Below are 9794 nucleotides of genomic sequence, written 5' to 3' on the forward strand. Positions count from 1 at the left end.
TTAGAAAAACTGCTAGCTAATCCTTTTGCAGGAGATGGAACAAAGCATCCCGATGAGCACCTAATATATGTGGATGAAGTTTGTGGATTATTTAAGCTTGCAGGTATACCCAGTGATGTTATTAAGAGGAAGGTCTTCCCTTTATCTTTGAAGGGAAACGCATCGACATGGTATAGGCTATGTGATGATACGGGATCATGGAACTACAAACGATTGAAATTGGAATTTCATCAGAAATTTTATCCTATGCATCTTGTTCATCGTGATCGCAATTATATATATAATTTTTGGCCTCACGAAGGAGAAAGCATCGCTCAAGCTTGGGGGGGCTTAAATCAATGTTATATTCATGCCCCAATCATGAGCTCTCAAGAGAAATAATTCTTCAAAGTTTTTATGCTCGGCTTTCTGATAACAATCGCACCATGCTGGATACTTCTTGTGCTGGCTCTTTTATGATGAAGACTATTGAATTCAAATGGGATCTATTGGATAGAATTAAACGCAACTCTGAAGATTGGGATCTCGACGAAGGTAAAGAGTCAGGTATGACACCTAAGTTTGATTGTGTTAAATCTTTAATGGATACCGATGTTTTCCGTAAGTTTAGCACTAAATATGGACTTGACTCTGAGATAGTAGCCTCTTTCTGTGAATCTTTTGCTGCTTAGGTTTAAATATCATCCTCCCATAGAAGTAAAAGTAGCTGCACCTATTAAAGTTGAAGAAAAGACTACCACTTATAATGATCCTATTGTTCCTACTTCTTATGTTGAGAAACCACCTTTCCCTGTTAGAATAAAGGATCATGCTAAAGCTTCAACTGTGGTTCATAAAAGCAATATTAGAACTTATACACCTCCTGAGCAAGTTAAAGTTGAACCTAATATTGCTATTATTAAAGATCTCTTGGCTGATAATATTGATGGGCATGTTATTTATTTCTGCGGTGAAACTGCTAGAATTGCCAAACCTTGTGCTAAAGATAAACATAGACCTGTGGTAGGCATGCCTGTTATTTCTGTTAAAATAGGAGATCATTGTTATCATGGCTTGTGTGATATGGGTGCTAGTGTTAGTGCAATACCTTACGACTTATACAAAGAAATTATGCAAGATATTGCACCTGCTGAGATAGAAGATATTGATGTCACAATTAAACTTGCCAATAGAGATACTATTTCACCAATGGGAATTGTTAGAGATGTTGAAGTCTTGTGTGGGAAAACTAAATATCCTGCTGATTTTCTTGTTCTTGGCTCCCCACAAGATAGCTTTTGTCCCACAATATTTGGTAGACCTTTCTTGAACACAGTTAATGCTAGGATAGACTGTGAAAAGGATGTTGTTACTATAGGCTTGGGTGATATGTCTCATGAGTTTAATTTCTCTAAATTTAGTAGACAACACCATGAAGAAGAATTGCCTAGTAAGGATGAGATTATTGGTCTTGCTTCTATTGCCGTACGTCCTAGTGATCCTTTAGAACAATATTTGCTAGACAATGAAAATGATATGTTTATGAATGAAAGAAGGGAAATAGATGAAGTATTCTTCAAACAGGAACCTATCCTGAAACACAATTTGCCTGTTGAAATCCTAGGGGATCCTCCTCCACCCAAGGGTGATCCCGTGTTTGAGCTTAAACCGTTACCTGATACTCTTAAATATGCTTATCTTGATGAGAAAAAGATATATCTTGTTATTATTAGTGCTAACCTTTCAGAGCATGAAGACGAGAGATTATTGAAAACTCTAAGGAAGCACCGTGCTGCTATTGGATATACTCTTGATGATCTTAAGGGCATTAGTCCCACTCTATGTCAACATAAAATAAATTTGGAAGAAGATGCCAAACCAGTTCATGATCATCAACGACGGCTGAATCCTAAGATGAAAGAAGTGGTAAGAAAGGAAATACTAAAGCTCCTTGAGGCAGGTATAATTTATCCCGTTGTTGATAGTCAGTGGGTAAGTCCCGTCCATTGTGTCCCTAAGAAGGGAGGTATTACCATCGTTCCTAATGATAAAGATGAGTTGATCCCGCAAAGAATTATTACAGGTTATAGGATGGTAATTGATTTCCGCAAATTAAATAAGGCTACTAAAAAGGATCATTACCCCTTACCTTTTATCGATCAAATGCTAGAAAGATTATCTAAACATACACATTTCTGCTTTCTAGATGGTTATTCTGGTTTCTCTCAAATACCTGTGTCAGCCAATGATCAATCAAAGACTCCTTTTACTTGCCCTTTTGGTACTTTTGCTTATAGACGTATGCCTTTTGGTTTATGTAATGCACCTGCTACCTTTCAGTGATGCATGATGGCTATATTCTCTGACTTTTGTGAAAAGATTTGTGAGGTTTTCATGGACGACTTCTCCGTTTATGGATCCTCTTTTGATGATTGCTTGAGCAACCTTGATCGAGTTTTGCAGAGATGTGAAGAAACTAACCTTGTCTTGAATTGGGAGAAGTGCCACTTTATGGTTAATGAAGGTATTGTCTTGGGGCATAAGGTTTCTGAAAGAGGTATTGAAGTTGATAAAGCCAAGGTTAATGTTATTGAAAAGATGCCATGTCCCAAGGACATCAAAGGTATAAGAAGTTTCCTTGGTCACGCCGGTTTTTATAGGAGGTTCATTAAGGACTTCTCAAAACTTTCTCGGCCTCTGACTAATTTATTACAAAAAGATATACCATTCGTCTTTGATGATGACTGTGTAGAAGCATTTGAAATACTTAAGAAAGCATTGATCTCTGCACCTATTGTTCATCCACCTGATTGGAATTTACCCTTTGAAATTATGTGTGATGCTAGTGATTATGCTGTAGGTGCTGTTCTAGGGCAAAGAGTTGATAAGAAATTAAATGTTATTCAATATGCTAGTAAAACTCTAGACAATGCTCAGAGAAATTATGCTACTACTGAAAAAGAATTCTTAGCAGTTGTATTTGCTTGTGATAAGTTCAGACCTTATATTGTTGATTCTAAAGTAACTATTCACACTGATCATGCTGCTATTAAATATCTTATGGAAAAGAAAGATGCTAAACCTAGACTTATTAGATGGGTTATCTTGCTACAAGAATTTGATTTGCATATTATTGATAGAAAGGGAGCTGAGAACCCCGTTGCAGACAACCTGTCTAGGTTAGAAAATGTTCTTGATGACCCACTACCTATTGATGATAGCTTTCCTGATGAGCAATTGAATGTCATAAATGCTTCTCGTACTACTCCATGGTATGCTGATTATGCTAATTACATTGTTGCTAAATTTATACCACCTAGTTTCACATACCAGCAAAAGAAAAAGTTTTTCTATGATTTGAGACATTACTTTTGGGATGACCCACATCTTTATAAAGAAGGAGTAGATGGTGTTATTAGACGTTGTGTACCTGAGCATGAACAGGAACAGATCCTACGCAAGTGTCACTCCGAGGCATATGGAGGACACCACGCTGGAGACAGAACTGCACATAAGGTATTGCAATCCGGTTTTTATTGGCCTACTCTCTTCAAGGATGCCCGTAAGTTTGTCCTGTCTTGTGATGAGTGTCAAAGAATTGGTAATATTAGTAGACGTCAAGAAATGCCTATGAACTATTCACTTGTTATTGAACCATTTGATGTTTGGGGCTTTGATTATATGGGACCTTTTCCTGCCTCTAATGGATATACACATATTTTAGTTGCTGTTGATTACGTTACTAAGTGGGTAGAAGCTATTCCAACTAGTAGTGCTGATCATAACACTTCTATTAAAATGCTTAAAGAAGTTATTTTTCCGAGGTTTGGAGTCCCTAGATATTTAATGACTGATGGTGGTTCACATTTTATTCATGGGGCTTTTCGTAAAATGCTTGCTAAGTATGACGTTAATCATAGAATTGCATCTCCTTATCACCCACAGTCTAGTGGCCAAGTAGAATTGAGTAATAGAGAGATCAGATTAATTTTGCAAAAGACTGTTAATAGATCTAGAAAGAATTGGTCCAAGAAACTTGATGATGCATTATGGGCCTATAGAACTGCATATAAAAATCCTATGGGTATGTCTCCTTATAAAATGGTTTATGGAAAAGCATGTCACTTACCTCTCGAACTAGAACATAAGGCTTATTGGGCTATTAAAGAGCTCAACTATGATTTCAAACTTGCCGGTGAGAAGAGGTTATTTGACATTAGCTCACTTGATGAATGGGGAACCCAAGCTTATGAAAATGCCAAGTTGTTTAAAGAAAAAGTTAAAAGATGGCATGACAAAAGGATACAAAAGCATGAGTTTAATGTAGGTGATTATGTATTGCTATACAACTCTCGTTTAAGATTTTTTGCAGGAAAACTTCTCTCTAAATGGGAAGGCCCCTACGTTATCGAGGAGGTCTATCGTTCCGGTGCCATAAAAATCAACAACTTCGAAGGCACAAATCCGAAGGTGGTGAACGGTCAAAGAATCAAACATTATATCTCAGGTAATCCCATAAATGTTGAAACCAATGTTATTGAAACCATAGCCCCAGAGGAATACATAAGGGACACTTTCCGGAATGTTTCAGACTCTGAAAAGGAATAGGTATGTGGTACGGTAAGTAAACCGACTCCAAAATAGTTGTTATGGCAATATTTCTCCGTTTTGGAATATTTAGAAAAATAGAAAAATAAGAAGCAGTCTGGGAAGGACACGAGGCCTCCACGAGGGTGGAGGGCGCGCCCTACCCTACTGGGCGCGCCCCCCTACCTCGTGGGCACCCCGTGTGCTCTCCGGACTCCGTTTTCTTGCACGATACGTATTTTGGTCGGTAAAAATTCATTATATATTATCCCCAAGGTTTTGACTCCCGTATCACGCAATTGTCCTCTGTTCTTGTTTCGAGCTATTTTCTGTCAGGGTTGTCCAGGCCAGGCATCATGTCGTCCCACTCCTCCAACAATGGTGACAACGATGCTTGGCTAATGAAGATAGAGCTGAAGAGGGAAGAACCCATGGAGATCAACAAGGATAAAGGGATCAAGAAGGCCACGGAGGATCAAGCTCCGGCAGCAGAAGACATCCTTCAACTTGATCATAATCTTCTTACCCCAACTGAGATCGAAGCTTTCAAGATGATTGAGTTAGCTCGTATACAAAACAAGTATCTCACACGTGAAAATATTTTGTTGAAGGAGCATATTGTTGCACTCAAGGGCATTATCCGCAAGCTGGAGGACCTCTTACGCTCGATGTGCGACTATCCATCATCACCACCATCTTCTTCACCAGCAAAGGAGATATAATCACATGGGTATGGGCACTCCCCTTGGCAACTGCCAAGCTTGGGGGAGATGCCCCGGTATCGTATCACCATCACACTCCTATCTTTACCGTTTTTCTTAGCTCGATCCTATTAGTAGTATCTTGATCTAGTAGAATAAAAGTTTTGGTATGATCTAGTTTTGAGTTTTGCTTTATGATCCCTTCTTTGTAATCGAGTCTGTGAGCTATATAATAAAGATTAGTGATGAGTCAAGGGCTTGATTATCTCGCCATGATCTTGAATGAATAAAAGAAAAGAGAAAAGAATAAAAAGAAACAAAGAGATCATATTGATCTTATTGAGAGTAATGACTTCACATAGAAAGAGTATGATGATTAAAAATTGTTGGGAGTTGGCAAACATAGCTTTGGTCATCGTTGCAATTAATAGGAAGTAATAAGGAAAGAGAGGTTTCACATATAAATATACTATCTTGGACATCTTTTATGATTGGGAGCACTCATTAAAATATGACATGCTAAAGAGTTGATGTTGGACAAGGAAGACAACGTAATGGGTTATGTTTTCTTATATCTGAGATAAAGTATATTATCATGGATCATCCAACATGTTGAGCTTGCCTTTCCCCCTCATGCTAGCCAAAGTCTTTGCACCAAGTAGAGATACTACTTGTGCTTCCAAATACCCTTAAACCAGTTTTGCCATGAGAGTCCACCATACCTACCTATGGATTGAGTAAAATCCTTCAAGTAAGTTGTCACCGGTGCAAGCAATAAAAATTGCTCTCTAAATATGTATGATTGATTGGTGTGGAGGAAATAAGCTTTATACGATCTTGTGATGTGGAAGAAATAAAAGCGATGGACTGCATAATAAAGGTTCATATCACAAGTGGCAATATAAAGTGACGTTATTTCGCATTAAGATTTTGTGCATCCAACCCTGAAAGCGCATGGCAACCTCTGCTTCCCTCTGCGAAGGACCTATCTTTTACTATTATCTTCCACCTTATGCAAAAGTCATGGTGATCTTCACCTTTCCTTTTTATATTTTATCCTTTGGCAAGCACAGGATGTTGGAAAGACCCTGATACATATATCTAATTGGATATGGGTTAGCATGAATTATTATTGTTGACATTACCCTTGAGGTAAAAGGTTGGGAGGCGAAACTATAAGCCCCTATCTTTCTCTGTGTCCGGTTGAAACTCCGTAACCACAAGTATTGCGTGAGTGTTAGCAATTATGAAAGACTAAATGATAGTTGAGTATGTGGACTTGCTAGAAAGCTCTGACATAGACTCTTTATGATGTTATGATAAATTGCAATTGCTTCAATGACTGAGATTGTATTTTGTTGGTTCTCAATAAATTTTCTGATTCATACTTGGCATTGTGAATAGATTATTACTTGAGCATAAGAAATCATATGACAATATCCATATATGTTGCTGTTATGAGAATAATCATGATGCCCTCATGTCCGTATTTTATTTTATCGACACCTCTACCTCTAAACATGTGGACATATTTATCGTTATCGGCTTCCGCTTGAGGACAAGCGAGGTCTAAGCTTGGGGGAGTTGATACGTCCATTTTGCATCATGCTTTTATATCAATATTTATTGCATTATGGGCTGTTATTACACGTTATGTCACAATACTTATGCCTATTCTCTCTTATTTTACAAGGTTTACATAAGGAGGGAGAATGCCGGCAGCTGGAATTCTGGGCTGGAAAAGGAGCAAATATTGGAGACCTATTCTGCACAACTCCAAAAGTCCTGAAACTCCACGAAAGTTATTTTTGGAAATAATAAAAAATATTGAGCGAAAGAAGTACGTCACAGGGGGGCCCCACCTGGCCACGAGGGTGGGGGGCGCTCCCTACCCCCCTGGGCGCGCCCCCTGCCTCATTGGCCCCCAGTTGGCCCTCCGGTGGCCATCTTTTGCTATATGAAGTCTTTCGTCCGAAGAAAAATCATAAGCAACCTTTCGGGACGAGACTCCGCCGCCACGAGGCGGAACCTTGGCGGAACAAATCTAGGGCTCTGGCAGAGCTGTTCTGCCGGGGACACTTCCCTCCGGGAGGGGGGAATCATCGCCATCGTCATCACCAACGCTCCTCTCATCGGGAGAGGGCAATCTCCATCAACATCTTCACCAGCACCATCTCCTCTCAAAACCTAGTTCATCTCTTGTATCCAATTCTTGTCTCCAAGTCCGGGATTGGTACCTGTAGGTTGCTAGTAGTGTTGATTACTCCTTGTAGTTGATGCTAGTTGGTTTATTTGGTGGAAGATCATATGTTCAGATCCTATATGCATATTAATACCCCTCTGATTATGAACATGAATATGCTTTGTGAGTAGTTACGTTTGTTCCTGAGGACATGGGAGAAGTCTTGCTATTAGTAGTCATGTGAATTTGGTATTCGTTCGATATTTTGATGAGATGTATGTTGTTTATCATCTAGTGGTGTTATGTGAACGTCGACTACATAACACTTCACCATTATTTGGGCCTAGAGGAAGGCATTGGGAAGTAATAAGTAGATGATGGGTTGTTAGAGTGACAGAAGCTTAAACCCTAGTTTATGCGTTGCTTCGTAAGGGGCTGATTTGGATCCATATGTTTCATGTTATGGTTAGGTTTACCTTAATACTTTTGTTGTAGTTCCGGATGATTGCATTAGAGGTTAATCATAAGTGGGATGATTGTTCAAGTAAGAACAGCACCCAAGCACCGGTCCACCCACATATCAAATTATCAAAGTACCGAACGCGAATCATATGAACATGATGAAAACTAGCTTGACGATAATTCCCATGTGTCCTCGGGAGCGCTTTTCTCTATATAAGAGTTTGTCCAGGCTTGTCCTTTGCTACAAAAAGGATTGGGCCACCTTGCTGCACTTTATTTACTTTTGTTACTTGTTGCTCGTTACAAATTATCCTATCATAAAACTATATGTTACCTATTATTTCAGTGCTTGCAGAGAATACCTTGCTGAAAACCGCTTATAATTTCCTTCTGCTCCTCGTTGGGTTCGACACTCTTACTTATCGAAAGGACTACGATAGATCCCCTATACTTGTGGGTCATCAAGCACCACCCATATCCAGCCCAAATATGGAGCGGATATGGGGGTGACCGGGCACGCCCGCCACATCAGACCCGGCCCATGCTGGCCTACCCGACCTCACTTATATTCGTCCCCATCCTCTCGCCGGAGCAAACCCTAGCCACTCCCCTCCACTCACCTCCGCCACCCGAGCTCACCTTCTGCGGTTGGCGACCTCCTCCGCCATGGCAAGTAGCGGATCGGACTCCGACCAGTCCGGATCCATCGACTGGGGTGTCGTCCCGTGTGGGTTGGAGGAGGCAATGGCAGTCCTCATTGCACTCCGCCGCTCCCGGGAGGACAGCGCTCGGCTGACGAACGGATCCGTCCACCGCGACGCCATAGCGTCGGCTCACCGGGCGCTCGGGTCCTCTAGTGCTGGATCCTCGTGGTCCCGGCCAGAACACCTCTCCTTCCCCATCACCGGTCGGACAGAGTATGAGTCTGGTAGGAACCGGATCCCTACCAAAACGTGCTCTCAAGTTGTAGGGGTGGAAGGAGGGATGGCGTGGTCGCCGGCGCTGGGGTGCCGTCGTTACGTGTGCGCGCGCGCGACAGAGAGAGAGCAGGGACGGCGACTAGGGTTAGGTCTCCCGGCTTCCTAAGGAAGCCGAGCAAATATGATTGCTTCTTGCTTAATTCCAAAACGGGTCCTTACACGAGTTTATATAATTCTCCTAATAAGATAATTGGGCCAAGCCCCTAATAACGATAAGATAAACTGGACCACAACTAACTGGGCTAAGCCCCTAATATGCCGATCATAACAGAGTCCCACCAGGAACGGGCGGCCCGCCGTGGGAATGAGATGATAAGGGCCGCCGAGGGCCGTATCGCGGCGGAAATGGCGGCGGTAGAGGCGGCTGATGCAGCGACGCGGGCGGCCACAGAGGAGGAAGCCATCCGCACCCGCATTGTGAAGAAACGGCAGCAGAGGAACAACGCGCCCTCGCCCGTGAGCAGAATCAAGCGGTCCATGCCATGGCCGGACTGCCACCGAAGGAGAAGGAGGACAGCGACGGCGAGGACAGCTTCGGCGACGAGCAAATCCGGCTTGATCTGTACTGCGTCTACGACCGGTACTTCCGCGAGAAGGACGGCAAGAGCGCCGGGAAGGGCAAGGGCAGCCGTGGATGAACTCCACCATAGCCAAACATGCCAAATTTTGGTAGTCCGATGGCATGTTTACTGTAGTGTGATGGAGTAGTCGGCCGATGCGTGTGCGTCGACATAGTTGCATGAGTTTGTATGGATTTGAGATATGGTAATTGAGGTGTCCGGATGTGGATTGTATTTTTTGAGGAGTGCCCGGTCAATGCGCGCGGACGCGGTCGCGTCCATGGGCATTTGAGGGGCCGAATTTGCCAAGTCCGGCTGTAGATGCTTAGACCTCTTCCAATGC

This window comes from Aegilops tauschii, chromosome 2 (genome assembly GCF_002575655.3).
Source record: "Aegilops tauschii subsp. strangulata cultivar AL8/78 chromosome 2, Aet v6.0, whole genome shotgun sequence".
Taxonomy (NCBI): Eukaryota; Viridiplantae; Streptophyta; class Magnoliopsida; order Poales; family Poaceae; genus Aegilops; species Aegilops tauschii.